General features: G+C 35.4%; 1 pseudogene; it reads right to left on the reverse strand.

The window, feature by feature from the left end:
• Positions 1–20,430: 20,430 nt before the first annotated feature.
• Positions 20,431–21,019, reverse strand: LOC114046308 (annotated as a pseudogene).
• Between the last annotated feature and the right edge of the window lie 714 nt (positions 21,020–21,733).

A 21,733-nucleotide genomic window follows, 5' to 3' on the forward strand; every position in this document is an offset into this window, starting at 1 on the left:
CATAGACTCCCTCCTCATCCATAAAGAAAAAATATTGCTTAGAGTAGTTCGGGGAAATATGGAAAACCCTAAACTCTACTTGTCCCACTCTTTGACTTCTTATTTTATCTGAAAGTCAGAGGATCATAGATTTAAGAGTAGAAAGGGAACTTGGAGATCACTGAGTCCAACCTTTTCATTTTACAAATGAAGATACTCCGGCAAATGCAGGTTAAATGACTTGACTAGTCACATAAGTTAATAAGTGACAGAGCCAAGATGTGAGCTTATCTTCCCATTTAGTATTTGTTTACACTTTACCACTGAAGTCTTCAGGTTCATGTTGGTTTTTCAATACCATCTATTCCTGCCTCCTTCTTCTATTACATATACTGTAGTCTAAAAAAATGTGATTACTTTGGGTTGCTGGCATCACCTAAATTAAATTTTTTATTTATTTTTATTTTTTTGTAGTCTAAGTAGCCACTGCAATTTATTCTTTTTATTTCTTTTTTTAAATTTATTTTTAGTTTTCAACATTCACTTCCACAAGATTTTGAGTTCCAAATTTTCTCCACATCTCATTCCTCCCCCCACCCCAAAATGGCATGCATTTTGTATACCCCTTCCCCTAATCTGTCGTCCCTCCTATTTCTCCCCCCCTTCTCTTATCCCATTTTCCCTTCTATTTTCCTGTAAGGTGGGATAGATTTCTATACTCCATTTCCTGTATTTCTTATTTCCCAGTTGCATGTGAAAGCAATTTTTTTAACATGTGTTTTTTAAAACTTTGAGTTCCAAATTTTTTCCCTTCCTTCCTCCCCTCCTACCCTCATTGAAAAGGCAAGGAACTCAATACAGGTTACACATGTGTAGTCATGCAAAACACTTCCATATTAGTCATGTTGTGAAAACCTAAGTATGTTTCCCTTCATCCTTTCCTGACCCCCATTTATTCTATTCTCTTTTTTGCTTCTGATTACTCCCTCCCCCAATCTGCCCTGCCCTCTATCATCCCCCTGCTCTCTTGTCTCCTCCCCCTCCCATTTTCCTGTACAGTAAGATAGATTCCATACACAATTGAGTGTGATGTTATTCTCTCCTTAAGCCAAATCCAATGAGAATAAGATTCACTCATTCCCTCTCACCTACCCCATTTCCCCTCCACTGTAAAAGCCTTTTCTTGTCTATTTTATGTGAGATAATTTACCCCGTTCTACCTCTCTCTTTCTCCTTCTCCCAGTATAATCCTCTCTCACCCTTTAAGTTTATTCTCCAGATATCACCCCTTTATCTTCAACTCACCCTGTGCCCTCTATCTATCTATTTATCTATCTATATACATACATATAATTTTTACCCTCCAACTACCCTAATACTGACAAAGATCTCATGAGTTACAAATACCATCTTTCCATACAGGAATGTAAACAGTTCAACCTTAATAAGACTCTTATGATTTCTCTTTCCTGTTTACCTCTTTGTGTTTCTCTTGAGTCTTGTATCTGAAAGTCAAATTTTCTATTCAGTTTTGGTCTTTTCATCAAGAATGCTTGAAAGTCCCCTTACTGAAGTTCACTGAATGACCATTTTTTCCCTTGAAGGATTATACCCAGTTGTGCTGGGTAAGTGACTCTTGGTTGTAATCCTATCTCCTTTGCCCTCCAGAATATTATATTCCAGGTGCTGTGGTCCCTTAATGTAGAAACCGCTAAATCTTGTGTTATCCTGATTGTATTTCCAAAATGCTTGAATTATTTCTTTCTGGCTGCTTACAATATTTTCTCCTTGACCTGAGAAATCTGGACTTTGACTATAATATCCCCAGGAGTTTTCCTTTGGTGATCTCTTTCAGGAGGTGATCAGTGGATTCTTTCAATTTCTATTTTGCCCTCTGGTTCTAAAATATCAGAGCAGTTTTCCTTGATAATTTCTTGAAAGATGATGTCTGGGCTCTTTTTTTGATCATGACTTTCAGATAGTCCAATAATTTTTAAATTCTTTCTCCTGTATCTATTTTCCAGCTCAGTTGTTTTTCCAATGAGATATTTCACATTGTTTTCTATTTTTTCATTCCTTTGGATTTGTTTTACAGTGTCTTGATTTCTCATAAAGTCACTAGCTTCCAATTGCTCCATTCTAATTTGAAAGGAAGCATTTTCTTCAGTAATCTCTTGGACTTCCTTTTCCATTTGTTCAATTTTGCTTTTTAGGACATTCTTCTCCTCTTTGGCTTTTTGGACCTCTTTTGCCATTTGGGCTAGGCTATTTTTTAAGATGTTATTTTCTTCAGGTTTTTTTTTTTGGGAGGGGGAGGTCTCCTTTAGCAAACTGTTCCCTAGTTTTTCATGATTTTCTTGCATCACTCTCATTTCTTTTACCAGTTTTTCCTTTACTTCTCTTACTTGCTTCTCAAAATCCTTTTTGAGCTCTTCCATAGCCTGGGGCCAATTCATATTTTTCTTGGAAGCTTTCAATGTAGGAGCTTTGACTTTGTTGTCTTCTTCTGGTGGTATGTTTCGATCTTCTTTGCCACCAAAGTAAGATTCTATGGTCTGACTCTTTTTGCACTGCTTGCTCATGATCTCAGTCAATTACTTGAATTATAAACTCTTTGTTAAGGTAGGGGTCTGCTCCCAGTGTGGAGAATGTATTGTCCCAAGCTTTGGGGGCTTTGTGCAGCTGTTTTCAGAGATATTTCTAGGGACCTATAAATTTTCAGTTCTTCCAAGGTGCTATGATCAAGTGCAAGGTGTTTACTCCTTCCCTGGCCTGTGCTCTGATCTATGAGTGACCACAACAACTCTTTTCTGTCTTAGAACTGTGAGGAGGATTTCCTCTCCACCGCCACTACAAGCTCTACCATGCCAGCATTGCTCCTTGCCCCAGGACTGCCACCCAGAACTGTGACCCAGATCCAAGCAAGGGCAAAGCAAGAGAATCTTTGCACCAGCACAGAGATCCCTGCAATATCCCTCTGATCAGCCTGTGGGCCTGAAGCTCTGGAAGCAGTCACTACTACCCTCAGGGACTGGAACTTGGACCATGATCACACTTCTCTCACCACAGACACAGACCTTTCCCACCAACCTTCTAAGTTGTCTTTGGTGTTTGTGGTTTGAGCCACCCACATTTCAGCCCTCTGAGGCCTGCTCCAGGTTCACTGAGGCCTGCATGCCCACGCAAAATTCTGTTCCTCTCCCAGCCTAGTGCGATATACCTTCCCTATCAACCATCCAGGCTGTCTTGGGCTGGAAATTTGTTTCACTCTGTCTTTTTGTGGGTTCTGCTACTTTAGAATTTGTTTAGAGCCATTTTTATAGGCATTTGGAGGGGTTTGGGGGAGAGTTCAAGCAAGTCACTGCTTTTACTCCACCATCTTGGCTCTGCCCCTCTACCACCCGCAATTTATTCTTGCATCTCCTAAATTCTGCAATCATCATATGTTCCATGCAGCCAAATAGAGGAGGGCAAGAAACAAGAATGGGGAAGCCAAATTATGCCTTCTTCTAGGTGAAGATCCATATGGGAAGAGGAAAAGATAGGACTAGGAGGATTGAGTTTCCAGGAGTTATGCCAACCCTACCTCATTCCTTTTGGCTTTGAAATTTACTTGTAGCTATTATTACCATGAATGTAGATTTTCTTTCCTATTACTAACTTCTCCCCTTTTGCCTGTATAGGACTGCCACTCTTGGAAAATTGGCAATCCTAAAGTTGGGCTAGTGATCAGCTAGCAAAGCAGTTAGCTTTTCTTTCACGTACAGAGATTCTCTAGTGATGTTTTTCTCAATGTGCCTGCAAATGGAGGCTTGAGGCCAAAAGAAATTGCTTTCTAGGCACACAGCAGTATTATCTTTTCAGTTAGTAACATCGTCGAGAGAGAAAGAAGGAAAAAAAAAACACTACCTCAATAAGAATCTACATCATCCACATTGAAAGAATCCACATCAAATGAATATATAATAAATTGTCAATTATGCATGTTAATAGAGACAGATAGTTAATACAAAAAGAGTATTATTACTGGTTTTTAAAACACATGCAGGATTTGAAAAATTCCATTTTAATCCTAGAGAATTATGTTTAGCATGGTCTAAGAAAGGGAATCTTAACCTGAGGTTTGTTAGGTTTTATAAAAACATATATTTTGATAATTATATTTTAACAAAATTAGTTCTCTTTATAATCATGTATATGTTATTTTATTTAATCAAACACATTATTTTAAGAAAGTTCATAGGTTTCACTAAATTTAAAACCATTTTAACCAAAATGGTTAAGAACCTCTAGTCTAAGATATCACAGTGGGTGGGGAGAGCACCAAGCTAAGATTTTAAAATTGCCCTAGTTAATTCATCAAGTAAATAAATCACAATGATCTGAATTTTTTATATTATCTTCATGAAATAGGATAATCAACACTTAATATATATATATATATATATTTACATGCATAGATATATGTGCATTTATTATATGTATATATTTATATGTATTAGCTAACACTTATATATGGTGCTTACTACATACCAGGCACTGTGTGCTAGACATTTTACAAATATCATCTCATCTGATCCTCACAACAGCCCTGGGGAGTAGGTGTCATTATTATTCCCACTTATTCTTCCCACTTCCCTTCCCTCTTAAACCTAGATGCATCTGTTACAGGTATCACACAAGCAGCTGAACTGCAAGAAACCCAGCAGAAACATTTTTTCAATGCGCTTTCCTCTTCTCTACAATCAATAAACATAAACTTCTTTATTTCCATTTCTTTAATGAACTTCAGCCATGATAAATGTCATCTAAAATTAGGGGGAAAACATGATCTCATTCAATAATTATGCAAAACAGAATTATAACACCTACTTCAAGCCAAAAATATGTCAACTATTGCTTAGTCGTTAGTTAGAGCATTGTGTTTTCAAATATTGTTCTCAGAAGACAGAGAGGTTTAGTGGATTTGGAGTTGGCTGGACTATGCATCAGAGAGATTTGTGTTCAAGTCCCACCTTGATCACATACTGTCTAGCTGATCCTGGATAAGTCACCTAACACTTTGAACATTGCATTCTATCTGGGTATTTAGTTATTTACAGGTTGTCTATCACATTAAAACAAAAATAAGCTTCTTGAGGGAAAGTACCCTTACCCTCCCTTCTTTGTATCCTTGGTACTTAGTAAACTGCCTAGCATATATTAAGCATTTAATAAATACTTAAGGGGGTGGGTTTAATAGGGAATAACTCAGTGTCTTTGCAGGCACTCATATCATATTGGTTCTAGGTTGGGAAGTAAGGGCAAGGGAAAATTGCTTCTTTGCATCTACCTCCATTAATTCTAGCTATAAAATTTAGAAAATTCTGTGTCCTGAATCGATCTTCACATCTGATAAAAGGAACTGTAGTATTATAATAAGACCCACAGCTGAGGGGAGTGAAGGTCTATTCCTCTGATATTTCTGGGAAGGAACTTTACACAGTTAAAGTAAGAAACTGAAGTGTGGATATGAATTATGACAACTTCTCATTGGTTAATATGTGTAGAGTCCACTTTGGTGGTCCAAATAGTTTTTCTCCCTTTAATGCTTTATAAAATATATTTGGGAATATTGAACTCTGGAAGAATTTAAAAGATGGCAGTAAATGGCAGTAATTTCCGTTAAGTCTATGAACTGTAATTTGATAAGGAAGCATATGATTCATAAAATAAGAAACAAATACATATATATGTAGATGTTTCTATCTATATAGATGGATGTGTGTATATTATATATATGCATATATATTCACATATGATGTATAAAGTATTATTAAGAATTTTATTCACTTAGTTCACAACAACACTAATAGAAAACATACCAGTATTTTGAATAACATTCTTTGCCATGTTTGGAAATCTTTCAAAATGTTGGAGGCAGAATCTCAAAGTTTTTAGGATCTGATTTTATTTTTGCCAAAAATGTATTTTTCATTTCTAGTGAAAATAGGAAAATCAAAAACAACACAGATTTTTGGAAAACTCCACTGGCTTGATGAAAAACTAATATTTTATTGACTTAATATTAAATTATTTGTGTGTGTAAAATTTGCCATTTACAATGTCATAAAGCTTACTTTAAGACTCTTTAAATATTATTTTTTTAAAATTCTTTAAATGTATGAAAAATGATTAAACTCAACTTCACTAGCCAACACTAACAACTCAGGCTAATTTTTCCACTTAGTTAAAAGAAGGTACAAAATAGGCATCATCTCTTCTCCTTTATGTCCTATCAACAAGATTTGGTTGGAAAGAGGTATCGGTACAGTAGTTTCTGTTTTTGCAATATTGTCTTGCTTCGGGGCCAAGTAAAACAAAATTAATCCTCTTTTCATGTAGTTTTGCTCATAGAGAAACAGGATAAAATATGATATCCTAGTAATGATAGTAACTCTTGTTGGTTGTATGTATCATCATCATTGTTATTATTAACATCATTATTGTTATTATTAAAGAAATGACTAAAACTCTTACTTCTCAGTAAAATTGAAAAATCATGGGTCTTGTAAATTTCTTTGTGGAAATAGAAGGATTTATGAAGGTAATTCATGAGCTGATCATTGCCATGAGAAATTATAAGGAATCAAGATTTTGTTCAATATAGATTGTTCGAAGACATGGTGGAAATATCTCAATACACCCCTGAAGATTACAAGGAATTAGTAGTTGATGAATATTTATGAATGGATGACCTGGTAGCTGGAACTTTAATTGAAGGTCACTGTTTTTCAGAGATTGGCAAAAAACAGTTTCTCATACTACAAATTTGTTGTTGTTTAGTCATTTCTTTTCAGTCCATACAATTCTTTGTAACCCCAATAGGGGTTTTCTTGATAAAGACACTGGAGTGGTTTGTCATTTACTTCCCCAGCCCATTTTACACATGAGGAAACCAAAACAACAGAATTAAGTGACTGTCCAGGGTCACACAGCTAGTAATTGTCTGAGATTTCATACTATAAATATGTACCTCAAAATATTTTCAACAACCTAACCAAGAAATTACGTGGGGATCAGAGTATTATCAGAGATCAAGTTATTGCCCACAACCTCTCAAACATGATGTTGTTCCATAAAAAGTAAGAACAGTATTTATAATAGTTATTACTATATGAAGTACTATGATAAATAGGCTTAGCAAAAGAGATCAAAATCATTTAGAAATAGAATGAAGGATATATCATTTCCATTGCCCTTTCTGCTACTGAAATTTTTTGTATAGTCTTATTTTTATTCCACTACAATTGTTTTATCACCATGGTAGTGTTTGCTTGTTGTTTTAGGACTTTAAAGATAAAAAATAATAACAGGATAATGACTTGTCCCAGGATTATATAATCTGAACCCCATGGAAAAAGATGACAAAATAAAAATGATAATAATAATATAAATTCAAATTCTTGTAGATTTTGATGGTTTTCAAAGAGTTTTCAAAGTCTTCTCGAGAATCCTATGAGTTATATAGGGGAGGTCATTCATGTCTATTCAGCATTTAGTACAGTACCTAGAACAGTCTATGTATTTAATAAATGCAAATAAATGATATTCCACAGATAAGAAACCTGTGTCTCATAACAACCATTTGACATCTGTCAAGTGACTATCCTAAGATCAAATAGTAATTATGGAAACTGATACTCAAACTCATGCTTCTAACTCAAAGTCCAGTATGTTTCTTCTTCACTTGATGACTGAGTTTTTCATGGGAGGCAGAGAAGGGGATGAAGATCGGAGATGATTAGAATCTGAAATGTGCTCTGGCAAGAACTTTTCTTCTTCCTATTTCCCTCCTGAAATTCCTCCATGTGCTTTCAGTTGGTTTAGGATCAGGTTTGTGCTGAAATCCACTCCTATGGACTCTGAGTGTTAAATTTTCAGTGTGTATACTCTCACAGTCAGAAATCAGCAAATGTTTCACATCAGGGCTTGATTGATTATTTTGCTGATTGCCTAGACTTAAGAAAGTGATAAAATATTAATAATGTAGATTAAACTTAAAGTGTGGGGTCACTATACTTTTTTTTCTCCTAAAAAGTTGGTTGCTATATGTTTAACAGCATATCACTGCCTAGGATATAGCTATTGCCCTTCCGATTTGGACATGGAACAGTGGTGAAAAAATAAACCCATGATAAGCTGTAGTTAAAGATTTCAGTTTTAAAATCACGAAGATATTAAATATTAGAGCTAGAAGAGTTAATCTGGTTTAAGCAATGTCTTAAAAGTGAATGCTTTTTGTATAATTACTATTCTAGTTTCTACCTAAAAATTTCTATTGACAAAGAAATCATGGCTACCAGAGGCAGCCCATCCCACATTTGGGCAGCTCTTAGTGTTAATATCCAATCAGTCACTAAATCTTTCCATTTCTAATCTCCACCAGATCTTCTGAATCTATCTTGTTCTCTCTACTCATGAAGCTACCACTCTTATGTCCTCATCCTCTCATCTATGTTATTGCAAGTAGTATTCCTGGTTTGAGTTTCTCCCCACTTCATTCTATCCTCTATACAGCTGCCAAAGCGATTTTCCTAAAAGTGTGGATCTGACAATAACCCTCTTCTCAATTAACTACAGAAGTCCCCTGTTGTCTCTAGGATATAACTCAAACTTTTAAAAACCCATCAAAATCTGTTCATCCACACACACACACACACACACACACACATACATACCATGTATACATATACATTTTTGTATAGACTTGAATGAACTAAATATTGTATAGACTATAAAAATTGTATAGACTAAAAAAACCCAACTGAACACACATATATACATATACACAGACATGCACAATATATGTATGTATATATGCACATATAAACACATTTCTATGCAAATGTGCATGCATGTATATGTTTATACATATATGTGTATTGTGTGAGTGTATGTTATGTGTGCATATATACATACATATATACATAGAGATAGATAAATAGATCAATCAATGGATAGATAGATATGATATACCTCTCTATCTCTATCTCTTCCCTATTCATATTTTATAATCTAGTGGAAAATGGACTTCTCTGTCCTCACACATTGCACCCCATATTCTATCTCCATGTGTTTCCATAATTTATTCATCATGCCTGAGATGCTGTTTATTCTCATGTTTCCCACATGGAATCCAATTCCCCCTCCTCCTGCAAGGTACAAATCAAGCACCATTTTATGCATGAATCTTTTCCTGATTTTTTCCTCTCAAACCTTCCCTTATTTCTAGTTCTATATTATTGTTGAGGGTGCCAACATCCTATCACACATTGTCTCAAAATCTAAAGATAAAGCCCAAAGTTTATCTTTTCTTCTTGTCATGTTGCCAACTCATATTCTTTTTAATTCATTGAATGAATTGTCCTTGTCACCTGGGTTCTCAATGCTTCACTCTCCTATTACAGATATCCAATTTGTTGCCAAGTTTTGTCTATTTTTCTTTTTTCTATTTTCTCATATATGTCCCTTTTCCCCCCAACACTGACTCTTTTTCAGTGCAGGTTCCTATCACCTCACGTACGAACTATTGCAATAGCTGATTGATTGGTGTCCCTGCCTCAAATCTCTTCCCAATCCATTTCATCTTCCACTTATATGTCAAATTGATCTCCCTTCTTCCCAAAAATAATTGTCATCTCCTTATTCAATCAAGTCTAGTTCCTATCATCTCCAAGATCTAATATAAAAATATCCATTTGATGTTTAAAGCCTTTTATAACATGCACCCAACTTCCTTTTTCTAGTCTTTTTATACATTCCTCTCTCACAGATTCTCTGTGATTCAGTAACCAATGTTGGACCTACTGTTTCTCACAAAGAAGGATCTATCTCCATGTTCCATGATTTTTTTTACTGCTTTACTCCCAGACCTGGAGTTCTCTTTCAACTCATCTTCCACCTCCTCAATTTCCTGGATTCTTTCAAATTCCAGCTTAAGTCTTACCCTGTACAAGAAACCTTTGCCAATCCCCCTTAATGTGCCTTTGAACCTGCATTGATTATCCATCTCCAATTTATACTGTATGTAGCTTGTTTTGTACATAATTGTCATTTTTATTTGCTTGTTGTCTCTCTCATTAGATTATGAGCTCCTTTAGATCAGGGACTTTTTTTTTATGTTTGTATCCCCAGTCCTTACAATATGCTTGGCATAAAATAGGTGCTTACTAAGTGTTTGTTGAATGACTGATTGATTGATCTCCACAACTAGTACCTTCCCTTCCCAACTCCCTTTCAAAAATGTTCTTTCTTTGTGCTGTATGTGCTTATATCTGTACTTATTGTTTCTCAGGGTAGAATGTAGTCTTTGAGAGGAAAGGTTGCTTCATACTTTGTATTTGTATCTCTAGCAATTAACACAGTTACCTGGCACATAATAAACACTTAATAAATGCGTATTTGTTTAGATTTGTTTCTATATGGCTTTGATTTATGATTTCACGGGTATGAGGAGCTCCCAATAAAAAACACTTTCCACCAATGCAAATTGTTATCTTGTCTGCAACTTTCAGTCTTAGAAAGTTGCTCAGATGTTAAGTGGTTTATCTGAGTTTGTGTGGCCATTATATATAAGAAATAAAACTTTAACTGAGGTCTTCCCTATCCCAAGGTGTTCACCACTGTATATTGCCTTTGTTGTTACTTATATTTTGCTTAAGGTGTCCTTTCTGTGACTTTTAGCTATGGATTCTAGTTTTGTCTTTTCAAGTCAGACAATTTAAGTCTAATCCTTGTACATGATAAGAAGGCAGTAATACTATTCTTTCTTCAAGTTTTTTAACTCCTTTGACCTACAGATTTATATTTCTTGTTGTTCTTCCTCATAAGATACAGTTTCAAGTGTCCTCATAATTTCATTCATTATTCATTAAATATTAAACTGCTTGTCCTTGTCATTGGTAAAATATGATGCCCAGAAGTGATTATATATATTCTAGACATGATCTGGACAAGAGGACACTCAAAAATCTTATTCTACACAATATTCTATTTTTGCAGACCTCCCTGCTCATGTATTTTAATAAAAAATTAAAATGTATAGGTCTTTTTAATGCCAATTTTTGTTAATCATATCTCCCCCACCTGGAACTTTTGCAATTGATATTATTCATGTAAATGTTGTAAATTACCTTTATTCCTATTAAATGCCTCATTCTTTCAGATTATTGAAATATTTTTTAATTTCACTTAACTCACTCAGGGTGTCAACTGTCCTATTCAGCTGTCCATCACTAGAAAATTTTATAAGCATATCATCTAAAAGAAGGAGATAAACATATAAAGTATCTATTGTGTGCCAGGTGATGTACTAAGTGCTTTACAAATACTATCTCATTTGATCTTTACAATAATCCACAGATGTGTTATTATTATTTCCATTCTATAATTCAGGAAACTGAGGCAAACAGAGGTTAATTGACTTGCTTAGGCTTCATAGTTAATAAGTGTAGAAAGCCAGATGTGCACTCAGGCCTTCTTTATTTGTTTTAACATTTTTATTTTGAATTTTGAGTTCCAAATTCTATTCTTCCTTCCTCTCCCTCCACCCTGAGACAATAAGCAATTAGATATAGGTTGTACATGTGCAATTATGTAAAACATTTTCAGGTCTTCTTGATTCCAGGCACAGTTCTCCATCTACTCTAGCACTAACTACTCCTTAAATTCATCTAAGTCATCATCCAAGCCTTTGATAAAAGTTTCGAACAGAATTAGATCCAAAAGATTGCTCTGTGACACACCACTAGAGAGCTAAATCCATGTAGATATCACTTCATTTACCTACCACTTTCTAGGTACATGTTGTCATTGAACTTCAAATCTCTCTCTCTCTCTCTCTCTCTCTCTCTCTCTCTCTCTCTCACTGCCTCTCCTCATCTCTTTGTCTCTCTTTTTGTTTCTCTCTCTTTCTCTTTCTCTTTCTCTCTGTCTGTCTCTCTCTGTATTAGTTTCTCTCAGTCTCTTTTTAGCTCTGCCTCCCTGTCTGTCTGTCTTTGTTATGCATCAGCAGTCTTTCCTCTGACTACATTTTAAGAAACACCAAACTGCACTGTCATTCAGAGCACAGAGTAATAGGGAAAATATACACATATACACACATATCTTAATGAAAGTCTTATCCTGATTAGTGTGTAGTGAAAGGCCCCTGGAAATTTGTAATCTATTTTTTCCATGGACATTTCTCTTAAATTAAAGAATAAATGAGATAGACAGAGAGAGAGAGAGAGAGATAGAATAAGAGAGAGAGAATGAGAGAGAGAGATGTGCATAAGTATATATGTATGTATGTAAGTGTCTATATATATGCATACATACATATGTAAATACAGATTTGCTTACCACAGGACCCTATGGATTACAGATAATTTCAGAGTATATTTAATACAACTCTATGACAAAATCAGAACTATATCATCACTTTTGAAACTAAAGTGAAGGAGATCAGTTAAAGAAATACAAGTTTCTTATATACATCTATACTCAGACTGGAAGTCAACTTAGCAAGAACTAGCATAAAGCACAATCAACCAATATTTAATCAGTAAGTATTTTTAATTGCCTAACTATGCATTGTGCACTATGGCAGCAGAGGGAATACCAAAAAAATAAATAATAGAAGGAGTAGCTTATAGTCCATTTGAGAAGTCAGAAACGCATGTTGGAAAAAGAGAAATATATGCAGAGATTTAATAATAATCTCAAATACACAAATGAATCTTCAATCATTCTTTTCAATAATACTTACAACCTATCTATATCTAACTGTTTTGTGCAAAACTTATCCGTGTCCATACATGTTTCCATGGGGGATCCCTCCAGTTTGGGGAGGGAGGAAATTTTCTTATTTTCTCTTAACATTCTGGGGCTACAAGTACTATGCATTTGCTGCCCAAAGTTTATCTTCTCTTCTTGTCATGTTACCAACTCATATTCTTTTTCATTCACATATATCTTGGATGGCTTCCATGACTCCACTTCTCCATTGTAATTTCTTGTTTAGAATGTGTTGCTGCCAGAGTACATTCAACTTGTACCTCTTCACTGCCCTTTGGATCATCCTCAGTTTCAATTCTTTAGACACTGTAGTGCTCCATGACAACAACACAGGACTGTATCAGCTTTAGAAATGCTTTTCTTCATTTTGTGGTGGAGATTGAACTTGTTAAAACTTCATTTGAACAAAAATTTAGAGATGAAAGAAATCTTATAGATCAGAGGTACTTTTGTGTCCTGAAAATCTTTTGGCAAAATCTTTTTGACAAAACAGACAGATCTTTTCTCAGAATAATATTTTCAAATGCATAATATATATATATAATATATATGTATATATACATACAGAGAGAAAAAGAGAGAGAATTTCAGAGGAAACTAATTATACTAAATGCAGTTATGAATTGTTTTTAATTTCATAGACCTAAAGTTAAAAATCCTTGATTAATTATGATCATTGTCTAATCCTCTTTTACAAATGAAGATACTGAGGCCCAAAGATTTTATGTAATTAAGTAAAAAAATTACATTTTAATATATATACTATAAGTGACATAGGCATTCACAGAAGTATGATTTCCTAGACAATATGACAATTGCTCTGGGCTTTGAAGGATAACTAAGTTCTATAGCTAGAGAACAGAAGTATGAAAGACCTAAGGTTTCCCATTAATCTACAAGAAGGATTCATTTTCCCTAAAAGTCAACCAAGATATCACTGGGACCTGAAGGGTCTCTGCCTCCCTTGAATCAGTTTCCTGGTCACTTGAGCACATAGATGTCCTACTCACATATATTCCTTACCCTTCCAATTCAACTGGTTTCTAAAGACCATGTGAGTCACTACACCTGCTTTGCTAACCAAAGGCATTTCCATATTGAAATGAGGTAGACCATGTCTATAGTAAAGTTAGATGCCACCATAACTTGTTCTTATGGGCAGATTTAACTGTTCAACAACCAAAGAATTTTCTTTGCTTTAATGTGGTCAGCACTGAATAGACTCATTATAGAACTAGAGTCACTTCATTTAATGTTTTGTTGTTTCTACCACTTCAAAATAGAACTTTCTAAATTATTTGTAGATTTGTCCTTGAGTTTATACACTGGAGTACTTGTTCTTCTGATGGATGATGTCTCTATTGGTTCTTAGGAATAAAGTTTAAATAATTTTTTTATCTCAATTATGTTAAATTCATTTCAACCTAACATAGAAACTAAATAAGGTACCACTGCTAGATTCTTAGCCTATCATGTGGGAAAAGAATTATATATAGAAGAAAAAATCATATATGTCTGTTAAGAGGGCTTATTGTGACATTGTAAAAGAGTCAGCTTCAGAGCAAGGAAAACCTGAGTTCAAGGAAGAACTTCCACTGAACCATACTGCTTGTATGACTATAGGCAAGTAACTTGGCCTTTTGGTGCTCTAACTGTAGGTCATGACCCCATTTGAGGTCATTACTCACAGTTTAAGAAACACTAAAGGGGTCATGAGTGGAAGAAAGTCTAAGAAGCCCTCATCTAAACAACTTTCTAAGACTCCAAGTTGCAGAGATGGAGTTAACCTGCATTGGTAGAAGGAATGTCCTTGGAAGCTCTGGACATCAATAAGATTGCAGATGTCCAGCACTTGCTCCTGCTTATTTAGCAAAGCATACGTTGGTGGGATGGTACTGAGCATCCACTAGAGGAATGGCATCAAAGAGTTAATGTAAATTCAAAATGTGAACAAAATTACACCTTTATCTTTGAGAAAATCAGCCTCAGTCTTTTCTCAGGAACAGAGATGAGAAAGTATGTTTTCGAGTTTTATCTTTTATTATTACATAAAGAACAAAAATTGACTGAAGTTAAATTAAGCAGTGATTATTTTAAAACTTCATTCCTCCTTCCCCAAAACACCAGGTCAGACTCTTTCCTTTGACCATGCTTCTTATGAGTCTAGACACACTTAAATTCTGAACACATTCTTACAATATCACAGTGCATTTGGAACATGTGACATACATAGCAAGTGTGGGACTACAATATCTTTAAGAAGATAAGATGCCATATATCTCTTACTTAACTAGAGAAGACTGTGGCAATTTTGGCTCAGAGAGGAGCCCCATCATGCTATGAACTTTTTGATATTTACCAGTTCTCCTTCTTGCATTGACACAGGTTTCATGAACTTAATGACATTTTTAAAAGAATTTTTGCTGTTTTTGTCAAAAGATATTACATTCTTGGGACAATAATGTTCCCCAGCAGAGACTAGCTTTTTCATGTGAGGAGGAAAATATTAGAATAGATATTCACTCACTTTGTGTTTGTCAGAACTATGAGTTGGTGTCTAAAGTTTTTTATTTTGTTTTGATTTTTAAATATTTTGAACTCCTAAAAAGCAAAACACTCCTTAGGGGCAAGAGGGAGAAATTGCAGGCTTCTCTTTGGCCTCCAAAAAGGCTCTTTGCTTTCCCATGGTTAGCAATGAATAGATTGATTACAGAACCAGGATGGTTTCATTTAATGTTTTGATGTTTCTACCACTTTAATGCAGAACTTGCTCTTTTACATGTGGATTTGTCCTCGAGTTTATAATCTGTACCGTCCTGAAATCTGCAGTCTATACAGTCTTATCATCCTATTGGATCATCTCTCTATTGGTTCCTATGAATAAAATTTGAATGATTTTTTCCCCCTCAATTGCTTCAGTCAACATGTAAAAATGGCCTAGTAGGTGTAACTTCAAAACTAAGAAGACCACGGGTTTATTTTGATAAGAAAAACAAACAAGAATATTTATTGGAAAAAAGAAAAAAGTAGAAAAATACATTGCATAAGGTTTGAATTCTAAGAAGTATTCACCCTGTTCTTTAAGTTGAATTTGGGGAAAACATAATTGTCCTTACATGCAAATATATATACTGACTTTCTTCTTCAATTCTCCTCTAAACATGAAAAATCACAAGTTTTTCTCATAAGGAAATTTGTGTTTTCTTTGAGATATATATATATATATATATACATATTATATATAATACATAAATATAGTCACATATATCAAAAGAATCATGCTTTCATATGTAGAGAAAGAGATGAGATAAAAATGAGAGATAGGAGCACAGAGAGACAAAGACAATGAGACAAAGAGCTTCAAAATGGAAGAGGCAGTTCTCATTGCCTTGGTTACCTCGAGAAGGGTGTGAGACTGTTGTATAATCACAATGCTTTGTGGATCCATCAAACTATAAATGTTTATAAAATGACAATTATATTAAGAAAAAGCAGTAGTGAGAGCATTAAAGTAGAAAAGAAGTTATATATGGCTAAGGTGCAAACACTGGAGAAGTACTTAAAGTAGTGAGGGGTTTCATTTTGGGTATTGCAGTGTGATATGATTTTGAGTAGTATATGAGTCTTAGGTAATTTTTAGTTCTAATTGCTGCAGACACTTTCTTCTCTTAGGTTCAAGTTCAGTCTCTACAATTTACTAGCTTTGGGACCTTAGCAAAACATTTCACATCTCTGTTAATGCCTCAATTTCCTCATCTGCAAAATGGGAATAATAATACTTTAATGTTTTACTGTATAAGATTGATGTGAAAATCAAATGATACAATGGATATTTTGTAGGAATACATGAGAGTGCATTTTGTAGGAATACATGAGAGTGCTAGAGAGAGAGAGAGAGCGTGAGAGAAATATCTTTATCTATCTAATGCTCAAACATCAAAACACTCAGGTAACCTTATAAAACATGTATGTATGTGTATATGTATGTATATATGTGTGTATATGTGTGTGTGTATATATATATATATATATATATATATATATATATATGATAAAATCAAGTACCATGCTTTCCCATGCCAGGCTATGTTATGGTACATTATGTTATATTATCTCATGTTATATAGTATCATATTATGCTATATAATTATATTATGTTATATAATATCAAATACATGGAAATAGCTATATAGGGAATATATGGTCATTGCTGTTTAAAGTTAATATAGGTATGACAGGAGCCAAGATGAATAAGCAGGAAGAAGTACAGACCAGGGGCAGGTAGGTGGTGCAGTGGATAGAGCACCGGCCCTGGATTCAGGAGTACCTGAGTTCAAATCCGGCCTCAGACACATAACACTTACTAGCTGTGTGACCCTGGGAAGTCACTTAACTCCATTGCCTAGCAAAAAAAAAGTACAGCCCAACTCTCCCAAGCAACTAGTCCAACAATGACCTAGAAAAAACAGCAGGCCAATTCCAGATTCAGAAATCCAAGAGAAAAAACAAAAAGAAAATTTAAAAAAAAACTTCATTTGTGAAAAATGAGTCATTTTTCTAACCCAGGTCTTCATAAGGAGACTGAAAGGTAACTGAGAAGAGGCTCTAACCTGGAGAGTACAGAGTGGAAATTTCTAGCACAGACATTGAATTGGGCCTCTCAGTTGTGCAGTAGGTCAGTAAGAGGTCCAAGATCCAATAGCCCCTGGTACTAAAGAAGAAAAATAAATCAGGCATAGGAGAAAACACCAGTACCTCAGAGTTGTGTCTGAGACACAGTTCAGATGGGAGAGGGGGACTCACAGTTTGGAAGGAGAAGGTTGACCTATGCTGAGGAGTGGCAGAGAAGAGCAAAGAAAATTCCTTATGCTGAAGGTGAGTATTGGACAAGGAGCAGGAACAAAAGTGAGAAAGTTGTGTGGCTCTGACCCTAGAGTGGAATCTCAGATTCAACACTCAATATGATCTGAAGCATTCAGCTGAGTAACCAGGGCAGGAAGCATAGGAAAAAACAAAAAAAAAAAGCAAAACAAAACAGAGAAGGATAACTTCAGTTCCTTCATTCTGGACCTACAGAATCAGATATCTAGTTGACAGGGCCTGGGGTTTACAGAAAAGAAAATGGAAAGTTTTGTTTAGATAAAATTATTTTTTCCCCACAAACAAAACCAATACATCTAAAATTACAAGGGAAACAGGAAAGTAGGAAAAATTATTTGGAGCAAGTTCTTTGATTGTTAAAGAGACTGTGAGGAAACAGGTATATTAATTCATGGTAGCTAGAACTGTGAATTGGTCTAGTTATTCTGGAAAGCATCTTAAAACTATGCTCAAAATGTTACCAAATGGTACATACCCTATGATGCAGCAAATATAAAATAATTTTTATGGTGGTAGCAAAAACTAGAAACTAAGAGGTGCTCATCACTTGGAGAATGGTTGAACAAATTATAGCATATGAATATGAATATATTTGAATGCTATAAGAAATTATGAAATGGACAGTTTCAGAGGAACCTGGTAAAACTTGTACAAAATGATGTAGAATAAAGTGAACATTTCTAGCAAATCACTTAACCCTGTTTGCCTCAGTTTCTTAATCTGTAAAATAATCTGGAGAAAGAAATGGTAAAGCATTCCAATATCTTCTCCAAGAAATCTCCAAAAATGGGGTAACAAAGATTTGGACATGACTGAAAAAATGATAGAAAACTGTAGTGAACACATCCAGGAGAACAATTTATACAACAGCAAAAACATAAAAAAATAAATTTTGAAACACTTAAGAACTCTGATAACCAACCATGATTGCAACGCACCATGCCTGTAGCATGCTACCCAGCTCTTGATAGAAAGATGATAGACAGGGTGCAGATTGATACATATACTTTCTGGACACAGACAATATCAGAATTTATTTTGCTTGCCCATGTACATTTATTAGAAGGGTTTTGGTGTGTGTGTGTGTGTGTGTGTGTGTGTGTGTGTGTGTGTGTTAATAGAGATTGATCAATCAGAGAGGGAGAAAAAGAAGAGTTTAATCACTGAGGAAAATAAATTACGTTAACCATAAATAAAGTTAGTATAGATATGTTTAATGATCTCAAGGTCAGTAAAAACAGATTAGGGACTAGACTGATTATATCATTGTTATAGAGAACTTTACGAGTTAGAAATTCCCTCTGCTAATGCAAGTTGGCAGCTTTTCTAAAATTTCCAGTCATAGAGAATTGCCTAGAATTCTCAGTGCTTGAGTGACATTTTGTAGTCACAGAGTCAGTATGTATCAGAAGACGTTGAATTGGAACACAGGTCATTGTGTTTCTAAGACCATCATCCTACTCATTGTGCCATTCTGCTAGTCAGTAACATAGTTGTTGTTGATTTTTTTAATTTGGTTTTATTTTTGTTTGCTTTCCTCAATGAATTTTACTAGAAAGCTCAGAAATTTCAATTTAAAATATTTTTTATTTAGTTACTTCAGCAGATGTCTCACTTTTATACATTAAAGTCCATATGATAATGAATGTACTTGTTATATATGAGGGGCTTACATTCTACTGTAGAGCTCCCTTTTTTTTCTAATACATATTATTTGGCTACCTGCTCAGTAGAGTGAAGATGTTGGCATGGTTAATTAAAATCTCATTTCAGCTGTCAGCAATCAGTTGCCCTAATTTTCAGTCTAGATCCAGGCAGTACCATTATATACCACAGTGCTTTCTAGGAGACAAGTATTATGTTGTTTATGAAGACAGTTGGATAGCCAAAAGGCATTCATGAAACTTACCTGCAGAGGGTCATGGTAGGGAGTTAAGTGAAATCACCAGCAGTGTTAGACAATAAGGCAAGAAGCCAGGGATTTTCTAGCAGGGCACTTCTGGGGTGCACATCATTTTAATGGAATGAAAATTAATGTGCTTTTAATTTTAATCATCTCTCTCTCCCATGGATATGATTTTTCCCAAACTCGAAAGTCAGGAAATATAATGGAAGCTATATATTAAAAATGTTTTAAAAAATCCTGTCACAGAAGACAGTAGTGTTGTATTCTGCCTCTTATTTTTCCATTGGAGTTTTAGTATTCACAAGACACCATGCTTTCACATTCAGTAATATTAAAGTGACGTTGCAAATGGATATTCTAAATGTACTATTATCGTGGTGGATATGTGAATGTGTATGTGTGTGATATGTGTGACAATTTCTATATGCCAGAGTTTATCCTTCATGGACATCTTGTTATCTGCTCAGTTGCAGAACATTCATTTAACTTTCTCTCCCCACCCTCCCTTTTCCCCTCCTAACCATATTTTCTACCTCTGGTTCTTGCTTTTGAAACAAATCAATGCTACTACCATTGGTGGAAAGTGTGTGGCAACTATGACTTATAATCCCAAGAGCTCTTCAAACAAACAAACAAAAACAAACAAACAACAAAAACAAAACAAAACAAAACAAAACAAAAAACCCTACCATATTTGACTCCTATTCCTAGACAAGACATGTTTCTACCTTTTAGAATGAAAGGGAAGATTGGGGAGGGGAGCTTAGAATCATTTTTTTTTTTGACAATCTGTCAAGATTTTTTGTATGGGCAAAATGTATTATGTACAGAGTAGATAGGGGAGGATCATTTCTTAGTCTCCTCCTCCTTGGACAAAGTCTTGATGATCTCCTCTTTCTTAGCCTGCAGACGCTCTTCCGATTCTTTTCTGCTTCCTCTGTCTTGGACCTGCGAGCTTCGGCCTGGTCAGCCAAGAGCTTCCTCCGGGCCTTGTCTACCTTCAGATTATGAATGTGTTCCATGAGGATCCGCTTATTCTTGAACACATTTCCCTTCACCTTCAAGTACAGGCTGTGCTACATATGGCGGTCAGTCTCTTTGCATTCACGATATCTTCGGAGCAGACGGCGCAGAATCCTCAATCGCCTCCTCCAGGTGACGTTCTCAGGCACACGAGCATTGGCAGTGCCCTTTCTCTTACCAATGCCCGTGTGCCTGCCCTTCCATCGCGCCAGAGTTTTTTTCCGGCATCTGGCACGAGAGTGCACAGTAACGGGGTTCCGAATGATCAGCCCATCTTTAATCAGCTTCCGGATCTGCTGACGGGAATTGGCGTTGGCAATTTCATTGCTTATTGGGGTCAAGCCATACCTTCTTCTTTCCACATCTAAGGACATTAGAAGCAAGCTTCTTCTGAAGGCTGAGCATACTCATGGCTGCAGACTCAGCGCGGAAAAGGAAAGGAGAGTGAACCGGAGCTTAGAATTATTAAAAGAGCTCTACAGTTTCACTGATATACTCCACTCATTTTTCCTTTTCAATTCTGGGTCCAGATAGTTGTCCATTTGTAGTCCTAATTATGACAGATATACTGATGTGCTAACACAATGCACTGCTCATTCCCCTGCATATTATTATCTAGACAAAAGGTTTCCTTTATCCATTTGATTTTTGCCTGTGGGGTTTGTTAAGCCATTCTCTTTTGAGTGGTCATGAATTTCATTGAGGAACTCTGGAATCTGATGTAACTGGCAGAAACTCTTTTCAACAGTAGTGCCTGAAGGGCCTTGCTTATTATAGAGACTCTTGCCATTTTAATACTGTATAAGACATCCTTCGTAACAGTAATAGACATTTTGATGAGCATACACTTGCACTGGTACTCATGGAGTGTTAGAAAGACTCTGGCACATTTGATAGATTGTTCTTTGCAGAACACAGACAGCAGTCACACAGGATGGACAACTATGGATGGGCTGCAATTTGAACACTGAAGATAATACCTACATAGATGAATTCACGGATTAAATGAAATATTGAAGTGTTTCATGGAAACAGGGAAATCTGAGGGATATTTCCAGATGAAGAGCTGGTAAGTATCATCAAGATTCCATAATATAGTCATGAATATTGTTGACCATGTGCTCA

This window comes from Vombatus ursinus, unplaced genomic scaffold, assembly GCF_900497805.2.
Source record: "Vombatus ursinus unplaced genomic scaffold, bare-nosed wombat genome assembly UNPS02014781.1, whole genome shotgun sequence".
Classification (NCBI taxonomy): domain Eukaryota; kingdom Metazoa; phylum Chordata; class Mammalia; order Diprotodontia; family Vombatidae; genus Vombatus; species Vombatus ursinus.